The sequence below is a fragment of the Hoplias malabaricus genome, chromosome 2 (assembly GCF_029633855.1).
Source record: "Hoplias malabaricus isolate fHopMal1 chromosome 2, fHopMal1.hap1, whole genome shotgun sequence".
Lineage (NCBI taxonomy): Eukaryota > Metazoa > Chordata > Actinopteri > Characiformes > Erythrinidae > Hoplias > Hoplias malabaricus.
Genome location: NC_089801.1, coordinates 36,397,191 through 36,422,039, shown reverse-complemented (window position 1 = coordinate 36,422,039; position 24,849 = coordinate 36,397,191). Strand labels below are relative to the sequence as shown.

Sequence of the window (24,849 nt, the reverse complement as noted above, 5' to 3'; positions counted from 1 at the left end):
TCTGAGTTCGAATACAGCATCAAAATAAGTTTCAGTGGATGATTTTTCAACTGTTTGTTGAAGCAGGCATTACTAAAACAGCGGAGGAGGCTCGTATATTCAGAGGTAAGTGATATTTAATCTTAATAAAACTTTAGTTTCACTCATTCTGGTAAAGTATAAGTATTTAAAGAGCTCTAGCAAAGCAACAGCTATGCTAGGTTAGCATCTCAGTGAAGACAAGTGAAGGAGTAGAGGAGGATAATAGTTAACCCATTCTGTATAAAAAATTCAAAGTAATATTTGACATTTATTTCAGCAGGTCTGGGTTGCAGTTACATGCAAGCCACCTTGCTAACAATGTGAATGTTAACCAAATATCAAAAGAAGTGCTGGGCTGGAAAGTAAAATCATACAATACCATTTGCACAGGCCACATTTGTGCTTTTCCAAATATGTGAAAAACATCAGATGAATGGTATTTTTATCTGAAGTTGTGTGTAAAATATCGATGTATTGTACTCTGTTATTACTTTTACTTAGAAAATCAATACATATAATTTTATGAGGTGCACCAAAACATTTACATATGATACAATATTTTGTTAGACTGACAATTTTTTCCCACTCAGGTATCCAACTAACTTGGAGTATGTTCATGTTCCCAAAGGTTTAACTGTGAAATATAAATGTTGCGGGGAACACTAATGCAAGTATGTATTTTATTATATTGTAGAATTAGTAATAATATTTTAAAACTTATAAGCTGTGATCTGATTATTAATGAAAGCATACATGTTTTGAGTCAATACTGTCCATCCTCCAGCAGACCTTGCATATGTCACTCAAGCAAAAGCTAGAAAATGTGCCACTTTTCAATGTTGCAGAAATCTGAAGGTTTCAGTAATTTTATCAGGCAAGGAAGTCAACAGATGCATCAACAGCATTGTCACCAAATGCCCAGTGCTGGTAGCAAGTGAACCAACATCATATAAGTATTATTGTATCTTTTATAATTCTGAAAATATTATATATATTATTATAATATTTATAATATAATACTATAATATAATACTAGATTTATATTAGTTTTTTTTTACTGTAAGACCATTATTAATATTCTATTATATTAATATTTGTCTAATATCGTTTCCTTATTCTATCTTATTTGCGCTACACTATTGTCTTTATTGATATAATTTATTGGATTATTATAATAAAGCTTCCATATGGAATCCATACTCTAACAGTGAACAAAATTCACTAGTTCAGCAATGGATTTACAGCTGTACTCCCTAAAATACACATCGCCACACTGACGTTGAGATGAGAGAAGACTTCAAAGCTTACAGGTTTGATTTAAACATTTGACCTAAATAATAATTTAACAATTATTGCATCAATGTGGCTTCTGTGCTTTCATTCATTCATGTATTCATTCATTGTCTGCTTGTCCAGTTCAAGGTTGTGGTGGGTACAAAATATTTACATACTACCTGGAGTCACTCTGCGCAAGGTGGGAACACACCCTAGACAGGGCACTAGTCCTTCACAGGGCACCACACACCCACAATTTCACTCACGCACTCACACAATGGACACTTTTGAGTAGCCAATCCACCTGCCAATGTGTGTTTGGATCATGGGAGGAAACCAGGAGCACACAGAGGAAACCCATACAGACACAGTAAGAAAACACCAAACTCCAGAGGGGGGCACCAGTATAAATTAATAGTTAATAGGTATTGGATCATTATTAAAGCATTTTTCTTCATGATGTATAGGCATTGACTTCAAGAATAAAGTTGTTTTTCTTGACTTACAACTCTGACCCCCTCATTAAGTATGATAAAGTAAACTGTTGCCACACCAACTGAAATAGTCACAGTCAATGGAAAGTCAGTATTATGTCTTAGTGTGTCATGCCAAGTCTATTTCTGTTTTTCTGTAGGGTGAACCTACAACATTATATCTGATAATTCAGCTGAAAGATCAGGACTGGGAAACTGGTGTTTCCAGAGGAAGCCAGAGTGTGGTGAAAGCTGAGTTGAGGTTTGCTGTCATAGTGCAGTAGATGAGGCCTTCTTCACAAACACCTGTATGTATCACGACTTCAAAATTGAATACCCTGCACACCTGAAAACATCATGACATTTCTCCAGAGATGCATTTTAAACATGGAGTTGCAGAGTGTGACTCGAGTGATCAACCTCCTGTACTAAACCTATACCTTTTAGTCTATTAACTCATGGTTGTAACGTGTAAATAAGGAATGGACAGGAGATCAAACGTGTGTCCTAACGCAGAGCCTGTGTCATGTCTAAACTGAGGGAACAGATTAAGTCTGTAAAAAATATTTTTACACCATGAGACTTTAGGGGCTCTGTAGAAATGTATTTTAATTAAGAGATTATTTCATTTTGAAAACATTCATCATCACTTTCCACTGATTTAAATGTAATTATTAGGTTATGAAAATATTAAAGGAATATTCACATTCTATTATTTCCTCCAGCAGCGGGAGTCGTCTGACAGAGAGTCCAGAGGTGAGTGTAACTGAGTGGAAGAGAAATGTCTGCTCTAATGCTGCTGTGTTGATTCTTTATGAAGAAGCTGTTTGTTGTAGAGACTGAATGTATTGAGCTGTGCTTTGTGTCAGAGCAGTGTTCAGCTCAACATCATCAGCAGAGAGTTTCCTCACACACTTCTGCACTGTGTGTAGCGCTCACAGCAGCCTGGAGAGACTGAGAGGACATTTATATAATCACACACACACACTCACACTCACACAGATAACTGATCTATAAACTGATACTGAGAGAGGTTCAGAACATTTTAGACTGATCACCTTTAATAGAATCAGAACCACTGATGGTACATGAAGCAGTAAGAGGTGGTACGCCATTGACCTCGAAATATTTACAGTGACACTTTCTATGAGCCCATATTTATAAGCCTTTAAAAGTGCAGTTATAACCCTTTATAACATGGTAATAATGCTTTTTAAGCATACATATAAACTCCAGTAATGCCTCATGTGGCTCTTATAATGAGCTATTATTGTTTATTTTGTAAGTTATAAACATATATTAACACAAGTCTCACTCTTCATTTTAAAACCCTTTAAATGGATAATGACTCGTGCAGAATTATAAAACACCTACAAAATGTGTGAACAATTATAAATACATTATAAATGTTTAAAATGCCATCACTGACTGCTTCAAATAAAGTGATTGACAGTTTATATTATTATTTATTATTTAAAACATGAGGAATAGCTAAGTAAACAATGATGGAATTTTAAACATTTATAATGCATTTAAAACCATTCATTTTTATTATAGGTGCTATATAATTATACACAGGTCATTACCCATTTGAAAGACAGTGTAATGAATATTGACACTTGTGTTATATGTTTATAACTTGCAAAATAATAAATAATAGCTCATTGTAAGAGTGTTTTTGACTTATTGTTGGACTTTATTATTTATGCAAAAGAAAGCATTATTTTAGAGTTATAAACAGTTATAACTGCACTTATAAAGGCTTATAAATGTGGGGTTTATAGAAAGTGTTACCAAATTTACTTATTACTTAATAATTTATTAAGAACTGAATACCTAAATTTTTCAGGTGTAAATTTAATAATTTTTTGGTGTTAAAAATAATAAACACGGGCTGCACATGCACCATAGTTTATTACGTCTATAAGGGAAGAGGGTGGGGAAGATAGCGTTCTCCTGCTTTTTCCAGGTAGGGGCCGTGATCCTCAGTGTTTTGATAAATCCATGTACAGAAAGCTTACTGTTTCAGCTGCTTACTTTCTGAACATAAGCTAGAGACAGATGTGAGCAGTTTGGACTCTATTTACAAAATGGCCAAAGTGGAAATGAGAAAACAAGCCGAGACCGAGCACGAGAACACACTGAGAAATACTCCAGAGTCCAGCAGTGCAACATCCAGAGGCAAAAAGAGAGAAACAATGCGAGTGTTCTGTACATGCTGAAGGTAAACTGTGGCCATTCTTCATGTCATTAGAGTCTTAACACAGTTTAACACAAGCGCCGAGAGCCATTGTGAGACCTGCTCAGAGCTCTGTGCTGTTTTCACCTAAAGTGCATAATTGATAAATATTAAACTGAACTCTCTCTCGTTTCTCCTTTGCTTTTCTTTCAAAATGTTTAATACCTTTTCCCAAAGATGTTGTGTGTTCTCATAAATGTTTAATTGTGTTTAAAACGTTCAGTTTAGACCTATGTATGTGTTTTCTCTCTGTAATTTTTACTCTGGAGCGGAGGAACAACCAAGGACACACGTATTGCTGTGATATTGCTGCGGGACCACAGTCCCGCCCTGTCATCGACCAATCATACGCGTGTATTTTCCCGCCCTTGCTCAAAAGTCCTGCCCTCGCTTCGTCCAATCACAAGCGTGTATTTTACCCCGGAATTCCCTGCCCTCCCCTCAACCAATCATAAACATGTAATTTAACCGTAATTCCCGCCCTTCACTCTGTTTTATTACAGGTAACTACGATCTACGACCCCCCACGATGAACCCCTTTATCGCGCGCACACATACGCGAACCCCCCACCCCTTTATCGCGCACACACGCGCGCACAGGCTCTGTTTTTATCACAGGTATCAAGTTGCTACGCTTTATCAGGCGCACACTCGCTACCGTAATCGCTAACGATCAACTACCCCCACCCCTTTATTGCGCACACACATACACGAACACCTTACGGGAATTACAGCAATCGCCCAACGGTCTCCCAACCCCCCCCATCAAACGGTCATGACACACGCACATACCCACACACACACACACAAGGGTATACATAAGTAAAATTTTATTTTCTAAATGATTAATGGTGTTTTAGTGATTAAAGATTGTTTTAAAATCGTTCATTTTCTCCCCCGTTCAAAAAGTGGTCTATGACCCTCACCCCAAAAACATACTGTTTTAATACGATAAAAATGACATTTGAAGATGTCTTAACGCTGCCCCTCCTAAACCCTCCTCCTCGCTGTACGTCAGAAAGTTTCCGATAAGTGACTCAGTATATCTAGGAGCTCAATAGCTGTCAAAAATCTACACATTACACGCTGACATTCAGCTTTGGATGACATACAGCTCGGACTGGAACCAAAATCTACAGGTAAGAACTGACATTCTGTACTTCTTCACGGATCTCTGAATCAGACAAGGTTAAAACATTTCAATTAAGAAATGGATTGTACTTAGGATTTAAGTTTGATCATGAGAGAGACAGCGTATCATTTTTCAACAGCTCAACAGAGAGTTGCAAAGATGCCACAGAAATGTTTACGCTTCATCGGAACGATTGGGGCAGTTTCACTAACCATTGCTACGAGCTCAACACTAAAATTATGTCTGGTAATTTGTATCCTTCGCAACAATTCAAGATCCTCATCAAACCTTGGAATTCAACAAGAACTGTGACATTGCACACTTTTGCTCTCCAAATTGTAAAGAATGTTAAAGGAACGTGTTTTGTATGCTTGTCGATGTTATACAGTCACAAAAGAAATGCACCTGATATGGGATTTTCTTCACATCGTGATTCCTGCGTGAAAATAGAATGGGAAGATTGGAAAGAAATATATAAAGAATGGTTTGAAAACATTGAACAATTGTTTGAAGAAACCGAATTGATTAAAAGTCTTCAGAGATTAAAAATAAGATTAGACGACCATTTTTGAATCCGACACCAGCTTTCCTTGTAGGGGGTGTTGGAGGAGGTGCCAAAGTACACACCCAAAACTCTTGAGAGATAAAAACAAGCTACACTCTCTCTCTCTCAACAAGTCACTCGTGTCTCAGAAAGTGACAACGCAACGTCTGCTGAAAATGGCTTAGGAATATGTCAACCTGTACTACGCTCAAAACTGTGACAACACCACTTCAGAACTTTTTCAAACTACTGGTGAGGATGGAACTTCAGAATCTTTCAAAACCACGGCTCAGGATGACGAGTTTGTGACCCCGTCTATGCTCTCCGTCATTCGGGCTTTCACAGCGGACCTCCTTGAGAAGGTGATTCAGAAGGATATGGTTGAAAACTGCAACGGCTGTGTCGTTGACCATCCGTCGCAACACCAACATTCATGCCTCTACGATCCGGAAGAATTTTACCTACACATCAACGCTAAAAGGCTTCTCAAGAAACTCAATCGCCCGTGTCTTAAATTTCTCTTAGCGAGAGTATTGCATCTCTGTGGGTACATGCATCTGCCATCTTTAGATAAATTGTTGGGGTCGTTTGAAACGATTGTGTGCGATTTGCGAAACGAGATGAATATCGCAACAGCTCTAAAAGAGATCAAAGACAAAGCTCTGCCCATGTACTCCGAACAAGTCAATAACGACAATGTAGATTACTGGGGCTACCAAATTCAACATCTCATGGACCATTTCACCTCACCTACTCAATAAAACGTCTGAATGTGCTGCTAACACCTCTGAACTTTTTAATTTTAATTTTTAATTTATTTTATGTATATATTTTTATTTTATTTTATTTTATTTTATTTATTTATTTTATTTTATTTTTTTTTGTATATATTTTTTTTATTCTTTTAAAAGTATGTAACCAATTGTGTGTGATTTTTGAAAACTAATAATAAAATTATTTCATGTATCTTAAACAATGTGTGATTTTTTTGAAAAGTAATAATATAAATTTAATTCATACAGTGTGTGTTTTGAAAATAAAATGTTTGACTCTGCGGTGTTTTGTTTAATTATTAAACTAAAGTATATTATTTATCTAACACTTTTATTTTAGACCCCCAAGGTTTCTGAATATAAATCAATAAAATATTGAGTTCACACATATTTGACTCATTATTACAAAAATGACGAAGCAGTTAATGAGGCACATCTATTACACACCCTCAGACCCAGGATCTTACGGAGGGGTTGAGAGTTTGCAAAGAGCTATTGTTGAGAAAATTGGTAAACGGGTAAACGATGGTGAACTTAAAACCTGGCTAGCAGAGCAGGATGCATACACTCTGCATAAACCTGTTTCTGTTAAATTTAAGAAAAACAGAGTTTTTGTGAAAAACATGGATGAGCAATGGCAAGCCGATTTAGTGGATATGACTAGTTTATCAGAGAATAATGAGAATATGAAATTTATGTTAACTTGTATAGATATTTTATCTAAATATGCTTGGGTCAGGAGCAGGAGCTGAGGTGACAAAAGCTTTTGAGTCTATTCTGATGGATGGGAGAGTTCCTAAAAAACTACAAACTGACCAAGGAAAAGAATTTTTTAACAAAAGCTTTCAAGGATTAATGAACAGGTATAATATCGTACATTTTGCAACAGGCACAGGGCAGAAAGCTTCGGTCTGTGAACGTTTTAACAAGACGCTTAAAAATAAAATGTGGAAATATTTCACAGCTGTTAATACGAGAAAATACGTTGATGTGGTCCTTGCTTACAATAATAATTACCACAGCTCTATCAAAATGAAACCTCTTGATGTTAATGAATCAAATTCATTCAAAGTTTTTAAAAACTTGTACGGGTTGATTCCTTCAAGAACCAAGAAACTACGTTTTAAGTTTAAGATCGGGGACATTGTAAAGATTTCACGTGTGAAAAGACATTTTGAAAAAGGATATGCACAAAACTATATGAATGAAAATTTCACGGTTTCGGAACAGATACCCAGAGATCCTCCGGTTTACAAGCTGCAAGATATGGATGGTGAAAACATTGATGGGGCATTTTATGAACAGGAGCTACAAAAAATTATAGTCAGAAAAAATAAAACCTATAAAATTGAGAAAATTTTAGATGAAAAAATACAAAATAGGAGAAAGGTGTGTTTAGTGAAATGGGTGGGGTGGCCTGAAAAATTTAACTCTTGGATTCCTGCAAAGGACGTAATTGACATCAAAGTTTAAAAAGATTTGATATGAATGCCTTGAAAATCATAATCATATAGTCATGGAAGAGACAGGGTTCTACGTGACTCTCCCGAGCAACGCATCCAAAGACATCTATCCTGAAAACAAGATTTCATGTTATACGACCAAATTTGCCAAGCCTATTAAATTGACGGGTGACTGGGAGGTGGCTCTCACTGAAGTACAATATCCTCATTCATGGTACTCGTTGACAGCGTGGGAAAGCATATTTTTTATCCGATTCGATGACGGAATGAAAAAAGAATTTTATAACTGCCAGATGAGTCCGGGGTATTACAGCAACATAGATGCTCTGGTTCAGGAAATGAATAGAGCGATAAGAAAGTTAGCTCTTGAAATAAAAATCCAATATAATGTTAGTACATACAAAATATGTATGGTAACTGATAAAAGTTATTCGCTGGGGGCTCACGGGATTCTATCAATTATATAAGGTCTGGAACCAAAGAAAAATCTTACACGTGATGAACCTGAGGCTCCCTATCCGGTAGACGTCCGCACAGGATTTTATACCCTGTACGTGTATACAGATATTGTTCATTATCAAAGGGTAGGGGATAGTTTTGTACCATTGTTGAGATGTGTACATATAACCGGTGAGAACAACGAAATTGTCACAATAACTTATGACAAGCCACACTACGTACCTGTGAGCAAGAGTTTTATAAACGATATAGTTATTGAAATTAAATCAGACCAGAATCAACATATTCCTTTTCTCTACGGAAAATTCATTGCTAAACTTCACTTTAGACCCGCAAAACATTCATTTCGCATTTGAAAATGACCGGTATAAGCTACACGGACCCCAGAAATCTTATAGAATATTATACAAACCAAGCAGGAAGTGGTCTGCCGGGGTATCAAGGAACACCAACTATGTATGGTTCCGGGTTAGGCGGAATCTTCAAAGCGCTTTTTAGGATGGCTGTGCCCGTTATTAAAAGGGTATATCTATTGTAAAACCACATTTTAAAACAGCCGCGCAAGGCATAGTAAGTGACGTCGTGAGCAATATTATTAACAGGAATCAAAAACAGGATGGATCAGGAATTGCTGTGATTGCGCGCAAGAATGTTAAGAGGCCTCCTGGGAGGCGCGTTGTAATTACAGATAAAAAGCGAAAGCTCACAGAGAGTAAAGGCAGAGTGAAAAAGAACAAACGAAGAGACAACAAGCGTGCTTCGTCCTCCTCTATCAAACGAAGAAGATTGAACATTTTCTAACACAATGGCTTTCTTACACAGTCTTTCAACTGAATGCACCAAATCTGAGCTAGACATTTTTATCTTACCTTACACTCAAACAAGTATTGAAAAATATACTTATGTCGAAATACCGCCACTTTCCGCCTTGACGGATAACAGGCCCTTGGAGTTTTACGTAGCAGGAAATGGGGAAGACTACCTGGACTTGAACAACACCTTTTTACATCTAAGATGTAAGATTACAAATTCTGACGGGTCAAATATTGCTAACGATGCCAAGGTCGGAATTATTAACTACCCTATAGCATCTCTATTTTCACAAGTAGATGTTATGCTCGGGGATCGCCTCATCAGTCAATCAAGCAATACTTACCTTTACAGATCAATAATGGAGTGTATTATGAATTATGGCGCAGACGCCTTGCAAACGCAATTTTCAACCGGGTTGTTTTATAAAGATACAGCCGGTCAGATGGATGTAACCGACTCTCAAGGTCGTAATAATGGATTAAAAAACAGGGCTCTTTTTAGCTCAGAAAGTAAAACCTTTGATTTGATCAGGCACATCCACTCTGATATATTTTTTCAAAATAAACCTTTACTAAACGGAGTTGATTTAAAAATTAAAATGGTTCGAAGTAAATAGGAATTTTGTCTAATGAAAGAAGGACTGAGGGATTACAAACTGAAATTACTCTCAGCATTACTGTTTGTGAAAAAAGTAACAGTTTCTCCAGCTGTGAAACTGGGTCATGTGCAGGCTTTACTTAACTCTACAGCTAAATATCCGTTAGAGAGGGTCTCTATGAAAACCTTCAGTCTACCCGCAGGCAGTCGTATCTGTACCCAAGAGAACCTGTTCCTCTGACCCCTTCCTAAAACATTAATTTTCGGAATGGTCGATAATGACGCTTTCAGCGGGGTATACAATAAAAATCTGTTTAATTTTAAACATTACGATACAGAGTTTATAGCTCTCTATGTAGACGGAACACAACACCCTGCAAAGCCATTCCAGCCAGATTTTCAAAACGGGAATGTGGTCCGTGAGTTTCATTCCTTAATTTTAGCTTCAGGAAAACAGCTTAAAGATCAGGGGTTGTCTATAAACAGACAAGACTACACCCAAGGTTACACTCTGGTCGCATTCAACCTGACACCCGATGATGACTGTGGGCAGCATCTATCTTTAATAAAGTCGGGTAATATGAGACTGGAACTCAGATTTCGAAACCCTCTTCCGAGGACTGTGAATCTAATTGTGTATGCCAGTTTTGATTCAATTTTGGAAATCAATAGTCGTCGAAACGTTCTCATAGATTATCAATAACCATGGATACCGGAGAACTTACAGAGTTGATGAGAAGTTGTCCGTCTCTAAGAAAAGTCTTTTACGGTGTTTTTGCTAGTGATGAGTTACCCGAGAATAGATTGACGCAGTTTCCTGCGTTATTCATCGTAAATACTGATCCGAGTCACATGCCCGGGGGACATTGGCTGGCTTTATATCTAATCAATGAAACCACAGGATATTTTTTCGATTCATACGGAAATCGTCCAAATTCCCCCATCTTTCCTGAATCTATTTATTATTTTTTAAAAAGGAACTGTGTGGAAATAATACATAACTCTAAACAAGTTCAGAGGTTCGAATCTGTTTGTTGCGGACAACATTGTTTATTCTTTTTATATCATAAAGCTAAAGGTTATAATTTAAATGAAATTATGTCTATGTATAGTGATGATTTAAAAAGAAACGATGATATGGTTGTAGCTTTTGTTAAAAAAATGTACCCTAGAAAAAATAACACACACGTTATGAATTGTATTCAATGTGTTAACTCTGGTGAAAGATTTACAATGTATCTGAAATAAAATAATAACGATGATACATGTAAAATCATTGAAATTGCATTTTATTTAAATAAAGACAAACATTACATGATTAATTGTTACAAAGATTCATCATTTATGAAATAAAATTACAATATGATTAATTAAAAATTCAACCAGTTTGAAGCGGTAAATCTAGGAGATTTAAAAACAGGTTCAAGATTAGAGGAATCATAACTTTTAGGGGAGGAAGCAGGGGGAGAATACAACATTTTTGATTTTTTAACATCAGATATTTTTCGTCTAACCCCTGCATTAGGAATGGTTGAAAATGGAATGTTTAAGTTAGCGACAGTTTGTAACAGTTCAGCCCAGCCTAACGGTCTCCGGTCATCAGATACTTTTTGAGGAGCTGTGAGATTTTTAATCAAATCCAACATGTGTGATCCTTTTACTGTTTGACCATTGAAAATAAATTCTCCTTCATCATTCCATGAAGCTACATCATCAGACTTTAATATATTCTCCATGATGTAAGAAGCATTTTTTTGGGTTCTGGCTGGAACATTTGCTATAACCTCTTTAATAATTTCATCTTTGGTTGTTTGTAAATCCTCCGTCAAAGGTTTATTTTCAGTCGCCTCCGTCGATGGCTTATTTTCAGCAGGTAGGGAAAGGGTTAATTGAGACGTTTCCTCTTCTCCCTGTTTGACAATGTTTAAAAATCTTTGCAAGGCTGATGCATAAAGTTTAGCCTTTTCATAAGGAATCAAATCAGATCTGTTCAATATATGACGCATCATATCGTCTATATCATTTTCCACCATTTTTCTAACAGTTTCTTTTCCACTCGTCATGTTTTTAAGTTTATCTAATTGGTGTTGAGGCACCAAATACATCTTATCAGCGGTTTCCATGTTATCTCTGACCAGATGTTATTAAACTGCTGATGAAGGGGACTGCGACACTTAATAAAGGGAGAAGAAAACCTCCGGATTGGTTAACAGATTTTCTTTTAGCCTCCACAGATGTTCTTTTATTAGCAAATAGTTTAATTAATTTTTTCTGTCTTTTAAACTGATGATATTGACAAGACGTTAAAGGAATGTTTCCTCTCAATAGATTTAGGGCTAATTCGCAGATGGCTAATATGAGATCTGAGGAAGCTTTACGTAATATAACCTTCCTTTCTCCAGGGGTAGCATGAAATAGAGATGTCAACATCTGAAAATTTCTCTTTAGACACGCAGACATTTTTCAGTACTTTACAAATTTTTTCTTTGGAATATACACTGCAGGATTCTCCCACGCAAACAATCCTGACCTGAGACGAAGTTCATCTGGCGTTGATGCTTTTAAATTTACAAATAAATACCCATAAGGTCTAGCAGTTGCTTCTTGGTAACATTCTAAAAAGTACTTGTTGTTTCCCGGATACATTTGACGTTCCAGTATGCTTATCTGTAGTTTATCTCTAGGATTTTTAAAAAGCACCATATAGTTGGTGTTTAAGTTGATGGTTCTGCTACTTTTTCCTTGAAAAAACAGATTTTGAACCAAATAGATGACACTCAGGTTTCTGTGGTGTGTATATTTTGTAAAGGCCTTCTCTACCTCCTCGTTCTTTCTAGCTGTTTCCATCAGATCATCAATTACCAATAAATTTGTTTTGTGCGGTGGAAATAGTTCATCATCACACAAAGAGTTGGGTATTCCTTGAACAAAACGTATGTTTATTTTGTTCAGCAGTTCATCATAGAGAGGTTGCCAGCACGTATAACACCATACAATTTGATCCGGGGTTTTTGACATGGAATCCGTACAATTTTCCAACAACATTTTGATAAAAAAAGATTTTCCACTATTGCTTGGTCCACACACTATACAAGAAAAAGGAAGCTGAAGTCTAGAATCAAATTCCTTTGGATTAATCATTTTTAGTTAATTTAGTTAGTTATTTAATATCCGTATGGTAATGTTGTGAAATCAGGTAAGAGAACACGTTTATCGTACACAACTCTGAATCTTTTCATCAGTGATTTGTTTTTTAAGTGAAAGCCTCTTTTATCTCTCACAATTTGATTGTGGGTAGTCATAATTTCTGCGTCAGAATTAGGATTTTTCACATGTTCATTAACCAGTTCTGTCAAGGATTTCAAGTTAACAATTTCACCATTGGTGTAGTTTAAAGTAATACCCTTAACTTTCATCGTAGTTTTACCTTTGAGAGTGCGGTAACCATAGGTTTTCGGACCCCCGCTGACAAATTCTACTATTTGATCACCTGTGTCCAGTTCACTCGTAAGGCCTCCTAAGTAATCACTTAGAGGAGGCATCCAGTCACCTTCTTTACTTTTGAAAATAACGCTGTCAGTATTCGTGTATAAGCATCTCTGCTGTAGTTGATCTATCACATTGTATAATTCAAGTCTAGCATAGGCTGTGGTGAAAATACCGATAAATACATTAGCATTACCCGGTTTGGTTTACACATATCCGAGAATATGAATTGTAAAAACTCACTAGGGTCTTTGATCAGCGTAGTGTTTGTCCTGTCAGTTCTCTGACACATTTTTCCCCATAAAGAATTCAATGCCAGTTTAGCCACAGATCTCTGTGCAGGATTAACTTCAATGCGTGATTGTTCTAGTTTGATTCCTTCATTCTCCTCATACTTTTGAATGTACTCTTTTTTATCGGCCTCATCAACCACCCAGGAGGGATAACCTGAACTCGCCTGTTTTGTCTGCAGAAACCTGTCGATGTATTCTGTAAACAAATATTTCGAATGATTAGGGAAGTGCCATATTTCAATCACCTTCAACACTCTGTATCCCTTCTCAATGGCTTTCATCACCTCAACGCTACACCAACTACCTGTCAGGGCCCTCTCCTCATCCGTGTGTTTACAATTTTGCATTTGTTGTTCAGCACACGTTCGACACAAAGGAAACAAGAGTTTGCTTTTCACTCTATAAGGGAGAACAGGGGCCCACAATCCCTTAAGGGGGAGAACTTTTGCTCTACTGAGCCCAAAATATTTTTCCAACGGTTGAAAATCACGAAATATGATAGTGGGGTGAACTATGATAGTGGGGTACCTCTTTGTTTTATTTACATAAGGATAGAGGGACGTGAAATAATAGTAATCAATCCTTTCACCGGGCTGTGCTACATAATGGAGATGCAATGCGTTTGTTCGACCACCGAATAGAGCATCTTGCGGTTTTATGCGCTCAGGAAAGTCAAAGCGGGTCATAAACAATTTAACATCCTGGTTTGATCTTTTCATCTCATTCCAGGTATGCTCCCACATCATAGTTACGTTCAGTTTGAAAGTGTTTTGCAAAGTCTGAATTCTATCCATAGAATTTTGAAAAACATCCCCAAAGGATTGTGAACTCTTACTTAGAGGATGTGGTAAATTTGAAGGAAAACATTTATCACATCCGTGATAAAAACATCCTAAAAACTCAAAAGCCTTTCGTTCACTACCATCGTCATAATAACCATCCACAAAATAGTTTCCGAATTTGACCTCACCTTCATTGAGGGCATGTCGGATGGGGATCTTGTCTCTCTCAGAGATGTACTTGAGCCATTGTATGGAAGGTGTTGAGAAAGATTTCTGACTGTCGATGTAATTATCTAAAGGTGGGATAGCTAAAATGTTTTCAGACAGAAAGCTGATTCTGAATATTTGCAAACAGACACTAGCTGCATTTGAACGGGTCAACCATTGTACTGCTCAGTATCTCATCCCTGAAAGCTATACAGCCTTTTCTCAGAATGTGGACATCGTTCTTACAATATTGAGCCATTTCTTTCTTAAAGTGAAAGAGCATTCCTGTACATGTATTGTACCATTCAAAAAATTCTTCTCTTTCTTTGGCCATCATGGTGTCTACCCCGTAGAACTCAGGTTTTGGATAAGGTCCTACATAATTCTGATTTTCCACAGTATTCCAAAAATGTGGAAAATATCTTTTTTTGTCTGTTGTGAACCCCATAGCCTTTGGAATAGCACTCAGTCTCATAGGGAGAAAAGAGAGACTATCGATGTATCTCTGTTTATACTCAACATCTTGAAAACACAAGATTTTACCACCTTGCGCTATGATATTAGGGGTGATACCTTCCTTTACTAAATGGTTCAACAAAAGGTATGAATCATACCCTCTAGCGTTGTGCGCTATGAATGTATAACTTTTATACTTTTCCTTGCGATACTTCCTAAAGAATGATGCCATGCATTTGTCCCCTTTTGCTGTCCACTCCCTACCTTTGAAATCAATGCAACATATATAATTAGCTATGTGGTAACCTGTTTGTTGATTCGTCTCAAAATCATAAAAGACGTACTTTTCATCGGGAATTTCAAATATTATAGGTTGCATAAAACATTCATGCGTGATTTCTGAATCAACTTTGGCTCCGCAGTTTTTACAACGACTGGTTTGACACTGATGCTTTTTCGATCCTTTACTCTGATCCTGCACGGTATTACATTTAGGGCAGTAGAATCTAGTTTTGCATAAAGTTTGATCATCGCTTGAATCGATCACTGTTTTATGTTTATCATAACAATGCTGCGATCTACAAACCCTTAGACAATCTTCACATTGTACAGTCTTTTTAGGCTGTTTAGGACAGTCTTTGTCAAGACATACGTTGCAATGAAAATCACATTTGTGATGTTTCTGATTGTTAAAGCCGGTGGAACAGTAAGGGCAAGCATAGGATGTACCTAAAACTCCTTTAAGATTTTTGACACCGTAATAATGGTTATCTTGCAAGAACAGGTAAACGGTTTTGTCATGAGGCATGTTAGTGTTCTGAAACAAAGTATACCCCTTCTTTTCATCACTTCGGTACAACACTATGATTTTGCAGTTCAAATGTTGCTCAAAGCGTGCGATATGTGCAAAGCTAACCATTTCATCTGTGGATAAACCTACATCATTTTGCAGTTGCCTCGCTATTTGTTCTACTTCAAAAATGTTTTTCTCAGGATTCAATATTTGAGAAACGCATAAGGCAAAACAGAGGTTATCTTTGTTGTGAAAAACATACAGATGTTTCATCTTTTTCTGAACAAAATCTGTGCTGAAGATACCCGATAGCTTTTTTTTCCCCTCCACCCTGAGGAGCATGCACAATCTGAATAACTACTTGTAAAGTTTCATCGGAAAGTATTTCAAATTTACTCTGAATGGCGTTTTCCAACAACATCAGAAAGGAATTCAGGTCGATACCCCCATCATTTATCTGAACACGCGACGAAACATTGAGCAAATCACCCTGAATTTCTACAAACACACCATCACTCGGACCACCTATTTCATCATTGGCAACATTGAGCATTTCATTTAAAATCTCAAGAACATAATTGTAAAATTCTGCAAAGCTGTCGACGTTGCCGAGAGAAAAAAAGTTTATCCTTCTTCTAATTTCTGTGGTGCGGAATCTGTCTAAGCGATTAATATTGATATTTGGGTCAATAACACCCCCCCATTTGTACATCACCATCGTCAGGTGGAGGAGGATTGTCATTGGGGTTATTCTCAATATTAGGTGAAGGAGGAGAATTGTCATTGGGGTCATTCTCTGATTCAACACTGGGGGGTGGAGGAGAATTGTCATGATAATCAGGACTGGTTAATGAATTTTGACTTAAGTTTATCAGAATATCATTTAATCTCAAAAGACTTTGATTTAGTTCATAGAAAAAAATCTGACAAATTTTCAGGATTATTTTCTGAGGTATTAACAGGAGACGTTAAACATTCAAAGTTTGAGGTTGGATTAGAAGGTTCTGACAAACTATAATTAAGCTGTTTTACAGCGTCTAACAGAAAAGGATTCAGAGTTGTACACGTATCATATTCATTGAGTGTGTTTTGTAATTTCGATAAGCTCTGCTCCAGTTCAAAGAAAACATCATGCAAACTTTTAGCTGTATTTTCTTCAGTATTGTTAGGAGATGTTAAACATTCAAAGTTTGGGGTCGGATTTACTGACAAACTGTCATTAAGCTGATTTACAGCTTCTAACAGAAAAGCATTCAGAGTTGTGCACGTTTCGTGTTCATTCAATTTAGTTTCTAATTTTGAAATACTGCGTTTTAGTTCGCAGATTCTCTGAGTGCTATTTAAATCATGTGAAAAAGGACTGATGTTAGGCTTCTTAGCTTGATTGTTTAAAACCTCATTGTTAGGGCGTTTTTGGGCTATTTGACTAATACAATAATGCAAAATGAATAAATAAACATTAAAATAAAATAACTGGATAAGCGGTTACAGATAATGAATGAATGAATGAAGTATTACATTCTTGAGTCAGCAGTCGATGGCTCTTCACAGATAACAGCATTTGTAGAAAGTAGCATCATAATAGTGTCAGATTGTTTTTACTGAAATCTAAAGATGAAAAAAAAAAAGTTTCAATTAGGACTAGGAGATACACACAAAATTATGAATAACATATTGTACTTTACTTACGGGGAAGAGCTTCATCATAAGTGGATGTGTTCAAGTAGGAGGTGTCTCCAGTTTATAACTGTTTAGGACGTTTGACTAAAGAGATACGAAAATTTTCATGAATAACATTATAAAATACATATTATCTATATAAATATATATACATTTATATATATATATATATATATATATATATATATATATATATATATATTTACTTACCCTAAGGACTTAGTCTTGGAGCTTGTAAAATATTAGCCATCACGTCTGTTCTTCTTTGTTCTTAATCTAAAATAAATAAATAAATAAATAACATATTTTTAAATGAAATATAAAATAATATTCTTAAATTAATCTTATTTTCCGTGATAAATAACAGAATGTCAGTTCTTACCTGTAGATTTTGGTTCCAGTCCGAGCTGTATGTCATCCAAAGCTGAATGTCAGCGTGTAATGTGTAGATTTTGGACAGCCATTGAGCTCCTAGATATACTGAGTCACTTATCGGAAACTTTCTGACATACAGCGAGGAGGAGGGTTTAGGAGGGGCAGCGTTAAGACATCTTCAAATGTCATTTTTATCATATTAAAACAGTATGTTTTTGGGGTGAGGGTCATAGACCACTTTTTGAACGGGGGAGAAGATGAACGATTTTAAAACAATCTTTAATCACTAAAACACCATTAATCATTTAGAACTTGTGTGTGTGTGTGTGTGGGTATGTGCGTGTGTCATGACCGTTTGATTGGGGGGGGGGGGGGGGGGGGGGGGGGGGTTGGGAGACCGTTGGGCGATTGCTGTAATTCCCGTAAGGTGTTTGTGTATGTGTGTGCGTGATAAAGGGTGGGGGGTTCGCGTATGTGTGTGCGCAATAAAGGGGTGCGGGTTAGCGTATGTGTGCGCACGATAAAGGGCTTCATCGTGGGGGGTTGTAGATCGTAGATACCTGTAATAAAACAGAGCGAAGGGCGGGAATTACGGTTAAATTACACGTTTATGATTGGTTGAGGGGAGGGCAGGGAAATCCGGGGTAAAATACACGCTTGTGATTGGACGAAGCGAGGGTGGGACTTTTGAGCAAGGGCGGGAAAATACACGCTTATGATTGGTCGATGACAGGGCGGGACTTCCGATCAAATAGACACTTCTGATTGGATGAGAGGGCGGGGCTTCCTGTCAAATAGACGCTTCTGATTGGACAAGGGGGCTTCCCTCCCAAAAGGGGGCGGGGCACGTGGCACGCTCTGATTGGACCAAATGACCTGTCAAAACGAAGTTACAAATAGTGCCTCATATTCTCTCTCTAACATGAGCCATTCTGAATTTGTGTTGACATCAGAATGACACTGCCCACACTCTGAGGATCTCCAATCACAGAACTGGACCCAGAAGCAAAGGTGGGGTTAAACTGTGTTAAACAGACACAGTGGAGAAATGAGAAAACAGAGCCAAAATAAGAGCAGTAAATGTAAAAAGATGTGGAGGAGAAATAAAACTGTGTTAAAACAGACCTCATGTGTCTTGCCTGATGTAGCTGCTTTGCTGTGTGTATTCTCCTGTGTTCCACACCAGACCAGCTGCTCACACTTCGTCTACTGCTGCCAGCCTCAGACCACTCACCATCACCCACCACCATAAATTACGTTGAAGTAGACATGGACTCAGATTACTAACCCTCAGACTGATGCTTCCAGCACTATTATAATTATTATTGTCCCAGACTGATGTCACTGTCACTGTTGTTGTTGTTATTATTATTATTGCTTTTACCCCAGTACTTCTATCACTCTTACATCATTACTCTAGTATAACTACACTATAGCAAAATGACAGACTGAACTGGTGATACTGCCACTGTCGTCTTTGGCTGCTCACCTGGGTCCATGGGGGTACAGTCATTGATGTGCAGTGGGGAGTGTGGAGCACTCGTACTTGTGATCTGGATTCCCAGCCTCTCCTGCTGTTCTCTGCCAGTGAGAAAGTTGGTGATCCACTGGCAGGTGAGGGCTGGCACACTGAGCTGGGTCTGTTTGCTCTGTAGGTGTCCTGTGATTCTTGTGGTGTTTTGACCAAAGCAGGTCACAGATGCTTCATTAAATCCCAGAACTGTGTTCCCTTGTGGAAAAGGGCTGCATATGTCATGTTTAACAGAAGTTTCCAGAATGTCAGGGGAGCCGTGTTTCAAGTTTAACAGGGTAATGTACGTCCACATTAACCCTTCATATTCCCTTGCACTATGTACTACCCAATGTGGGAGAAAAGAGAGAAATGGGAGGAGGATGTTTAATATGCAGATGTGCTTTATTCCAGATGTGAATAGTATTTTTGAGGAAAGGTTCTCTGTTGTTCTTTTCAGATGTGTTGTGTTTGTGGAGTATAGATCCAGCTTTAATGGAGATATGGTTCTGACGTCTGCTCAATATTCATATACAATATCTGTGTGATTAAATGAATGCTCTGTCTTTATCATTTCAGCACAACAGAATTCTGATCTACAAACTCAAACTCAAAGTCTGAGAAGTGTTGTTTCTTCACAGAAGACTGGTGAGTTTTTACCATTTAATCCATCAATCTCAGTCTTTATTAACTGTTAATTAATGTCTGTGAATAATTACTAATAATTGTCATTAATTTGTCTGTGTTATTAGTTCCTCATGAATGTGTTTAACTGCTCTTTTCCACACGCCGTTCCTGACACAGAGACAGAATCTAAACAGTGCTCTTGTTTCTGCACTGGCTGAAAAACAGAGATGACTGCTCTATGATTGTGTTTCTCAGTGTGGAGAACGTGTGAACCTGTTTAATTATGATCTAAAATGTAGAATTCATGATTCCTTACAGATTTAGAAGAAAAGGCCAAACAGCTGGAAGAGAAACAGAACATTATAACAGATAAAGATAAACAGCTAATAGAGATACAGCTTCAGGAGAAAGACAGACTTCTCACAGAGGTCAGAGATGAACTGAGACAAACCAGAAGTGAATTAGAGCAGAATCATAGAATACAAATGGAAGAGATGGAGAAAAGACTTCAGGAGAAAGACACAGTTATAAAAGAACATTTAGAGACAATTGATAAAAGAGATGTGTTATTAAAGGAGACAAATGAAAGACTTGAAGGTGTTAGTGAACAGTTTAAGGAGAAAGACACAAAGCTGGAGAATGTGAGGAAACTGCTGAGAGAGAGAGAGTCTCTACTGGAGGACACAGTGAAAGAGGTGGACAGCTGTAAAAATCAACTGGAGACACAGAGAAAGGAGCTGCAGGAAAAGAGCAGCACACTCCAGAAGATGAAGGTCCAACTGGAAGAACAGAAAACTGAAGTGAGTGAAAAAGACAAACAGCTTGAAGAGAAGGAGAGGATTGTAAGTGAGATACACACACAGCTAATGGAGAGAGAGGAGCAGGTTAAAGAGAAAGAGAGACTTCTAGAGGAGAGAAACAAGCAGCTGCAGGAAAGAACACATCCTCCATCATCAGTTCCAGTCAGGAGGAGAAACAGCAAGGAGGGGAGACCTCCAGACTGTAAGTAACTGACCAGGTCACTTACATTGATTTCTGCAATGAGTAGTTTATATTTTTCAGAATATTTCTTGTACTGTGAAGGTTATATCACACACTGTTCAGCAAATTAGAATAGTGGTTTGTGTATATATATATATATTTATATATATTGGCAAGGCAGGAACACTCCCTGAAAAGTTCTGGTGCCCACTCAAATGTGTGTACTTGCCTTGTGCTCATATATATATATATTCCCCCAGGTAGTTGACCGTGAGGAGTTTGGTGTGTTCTCCTCATGCTCCAGGTGCTTCGGTTTCCACCCACAGTCCAAAAACACACATTGGTAGGTGGATTGGCTACTAGAAGTGTCCCTAGGTGTGAGTGAATGTGTGAGTGTGTGTCGCCCTGCAAAGTTCTGGTGCCCCCTCTGGGGTGTATTCCTGCCTTGTGCTCAGTGATTCCTGGTAGGTTCAGGGCCACAGTTCAATAAATAAAGATTAATTGTGTGTGTAAATTGCAGGATTGTATTCTCTGTAGAGGTTGTGAAATTAATTTAAAAAAGCTAATTCCCACATTAATTCACATAATTGCATATCTGCACACAGCTCTTTAAAAATAGGTATTTTGGCTGAATGAAACATTAACTGTCTACCTTAATTTTACAGCATTAACTCTCCACAAACTCTCCTTAAGAATGTGTGTTTATTCTGGTTCTGTGGTTTCTCAGTCAGTGAAGAGACTCCAGACCCAGCTCCACTCAGGAGGAGAAACAGTAAAGAAGAACTTCCTCCACACAGTAAATAATCACACATTCATATAGTTTCTGAAATGTTTCTCTAGACAGACCATTCTCATGCTTAGTAATAAATTAACCCCTTCATTCTTGTTGATCTGCAGTGAGTGGAGAGTCTCCTCCAGAGTCTGGTGGTGTATCAAAGCTGAGGCTGGTCCTGCTGGGGAGGACTGGAAGTGGGAAGAGTGCAGCAGGAAACAGGCTCCTGGGCCGAGAGGAGAGGAGCAGGGCTGGAGCGTCTACAGTGAGGCAGCAGAGTGAGAGCAGACAGGGCTAGGTGGCTGGGAGGCAGGTGACTGTGGTGGACACTCCTGACTATTTCAGTCCTGGACTCTCTCTGGACGAGCTGAGACAGGACGTGGGACTCTGTGTCCGTCTGTCAGCCCCAGGACCCCACGCCTTCCTCCTAGTCATACCAGTGAAGCAGACCTCAGGAGAGGAGAGAGACATGCTGCAGAAAATGGAGGAGATGTTTGGAGAGAGATGCTGGAGGAACACCATGATCCTCTTCACCGTCACTGATGAAGACCAAGAGAAGAAGATTGAAGAGTTTGTCCAGTCAGGAAACCAGGAGGTCCAGAGCCTTGTGGAGAAATGTGGGAACAGGTTTCACTGTCTCAACATTAAGGAGAGTGGAGAGAGGTCTCAGGTCTCAGAGCTGCTGGAGAAGATCAAGAAGAAGGTGGAAGGAAACAGAGAGAATTCTACAGCAGTGAGATCTTCCTGGAGACAGAAGCTCAGATCAGAGCAATGGAGACAAAGATCATGAAAGAAATGGAGGAAAAGAGGATGAAGGAAGAGAAAGAAATGAAGGAAAAACATGAAAAGGAGCTGCAGAACTCTCTGAGAAGGATAGAGGGAGCAGTACAAGAGCACGAAGGAGAAATAAAACAACTTAACGACCGAACAACTGACCTAGAGAGAAGAATGAAAGAAGAGAGGGATAAAGAGAAAAGGAGAGGACTGGAACGAGAGTTGGAGAGAGAGTTAGAGCGAAGGACAGAAATGGAAGAAAAGGTGAAGAGACTGAAAGAGAAGAGAGAAAGAGGTGTGAGATGGAGGAGAGACACAGACAGATGGAGGAGATCATGGAGACGTATGAAGGAGAAGCCAGAGCTGAAGCAGAGAGAAACTTAATGAAGATCCTGCTGCCTGAAATCCGGAGAAATATTTTGGCTTCAAAGTCAAAGGCTGAGTGTCCGAACTGCAAGACTCAAGGGCCTAAGTCTGATCAGTATTTTAGGACAGCAGTTGCATGTGCGTGCATAGCCACATCAGTTGTTGTTATAACGAGGCAACTGTGGAGGTGTTAAGAGGAGCAGTACCTGGGAAAATGAAACAAATCATCACATTGATAACTGACCATGAATTATTGTTTATTTACTTTTTATTTAAGTGCCAATTGTGTTCATGGTTCTGAGTTCTTTAGAAATAGACAACAACAGAAAAGGGAGGTGGTCTTTGTCGTGTTTGTTGCTGAAATCACTGTGTGCACTAAAGTTAACCAAGAGATCTGGACCTGCTCAAAGAGCAGCAGCTGGTGAGAATGTGTGGTCCTGGGGTGAGGAAACTTTTAAAATTCCAGAGATCTACAGTTCTCACAGCAAAACAAACTCCCCGTGCTGTTTGTGTTCATTCAGAAGCTCTGTGTCTTTTAAGGTGGAACAGTGTGTTTGAGTCAGAAGTGACTGTAGCTTGTTTGTAGTCGAAGTTTAACTGGTCTGTATGCCTTTATTCACTGTTTGAATTATCACAGAAACTCATTTGTAACTCGGTCTGTGTTTACTTTCATGCAGTAAGCACTCTCCAGAATTTCTCCAGAGTCGGTTTGACTTTATGTTATGCGTCTGAAACCAAAAATAAGTCAATATTACCCACATATGGAGCAGGAATAAAGCAACATCCTATTCATGTTTAATTTCATTTAAATATTTTTTACTCCCCACTGTCCAATGCCTCCAGATGCTGTTTCTCTGTTGTGCCTGAACGGCAGCGGGCTTCTGAACCATTTCAGACCGAGATGAAAGACTTTTGGTCCCAGTTACCTAGCCAGGGATGTGTACAAACACCAGACAGCACACAAACAGACCAGTGAGGAAACTAACAAAAAGAAATTGTGATCATCGCCTTAAAAGATTTTTCTTTTTCTTTTTTTTTTTGTGAGGGTGTGGAGGGTCTTCTGACCACGGTGGGCTACTCATCTTTAGCTCAGGTGTTTGTGGTGGTAAATAACCGTGTTTTTTTATTATAGAAGAGGTACATATTAGACTGTGTTACTAAAAGTGTTTATAAAGTTTCCATGGGTCAACAACCTCTCTAAGATTATTCAGAATTTTAGATAAAGTTGGGGTTTCCTCAGTGTTTCACTGATGAAACAATTATACTCAGTTGTGCACAAAGGCATTTATTCAGTTTGATGTGATGATTATGGAGAGAGGGGCATCAGGAGGAGCGTGTGAACTCAGTGTAGAGGAGTAATGAAGTGACCTTCTAAAAAGCCTAAGCCTAAGGATGGGAAACACAAAGAGGTTTGGACTGAATATTAAAACATTACTCCAGCCAATCATCAACAGGGGGGTGTTCCTGGTCTTGCACAGGACGAGGAGACCGGAGGAGCAGGGGAGAGTTGGACCACACTTATTGTCATAGAGATATGATTTCAAAGTGCAAGCTTGTTGAAAGAGAGACAGTTTTATTAAGACAAATGCTCTCTCCCCTTCAATCAAAGAGTGTCACTGCTTTCCAGCCTGGATTTAGAGCTTCAGTGCTGCTGCGTGTAGATATTGTGTGGTGGCAGGATGCAGAAGGAGGACTGCTTAGGTCCAGATCACATCTACACAAATGCTGCTTAGAAAAATATGCAAATGAAAAGATAATTTAAGTGAACACTACATAAGATTTGGGTTTTTTGCTCCAGGGGCTCCGCCAAGTGTAATTCATATTTATAGCACTGTACTGAAACTCCTGTACTCCTCAGTGGAGAGGGGGTGGTGGTTTCCTACCCTCCACTAAGAATTACATAGTGCAGTTTCTGCAGAGCTGAGCCCAGAGTATCAATGATAGAGGTTCTGTCTACA

At 38.3% G+C, this 24,849-nt stretch overlaps 1 protein-coding gene and 1 long non-coding RNA gene across 2 annotated transcripts in view; both read left to right on the top strand.

The window, feature by feature from the left end:
* LOC136682975 (butyrophilin-like protein 3) overlaps positions 1–24,849 on the top strand; it is a 173,820-nt gene that overhangs the window by 127,172 nt on the left and 21,799 nt on the right. The gene's annotated exons all lie outside the window — the stretch shown is intronic.
* On the top strand, positions 1,220–2,305 carry LOC136673294 (uncharacterized). The gene is made up of 3 exons (XR_010795918.1): positions 1,220–1,331; positions 1,438–1,666; positions 1,931–2,305. It is a non-coding gene; the product is annotated as an uncharacterized lncRNA (long non-coding RNA).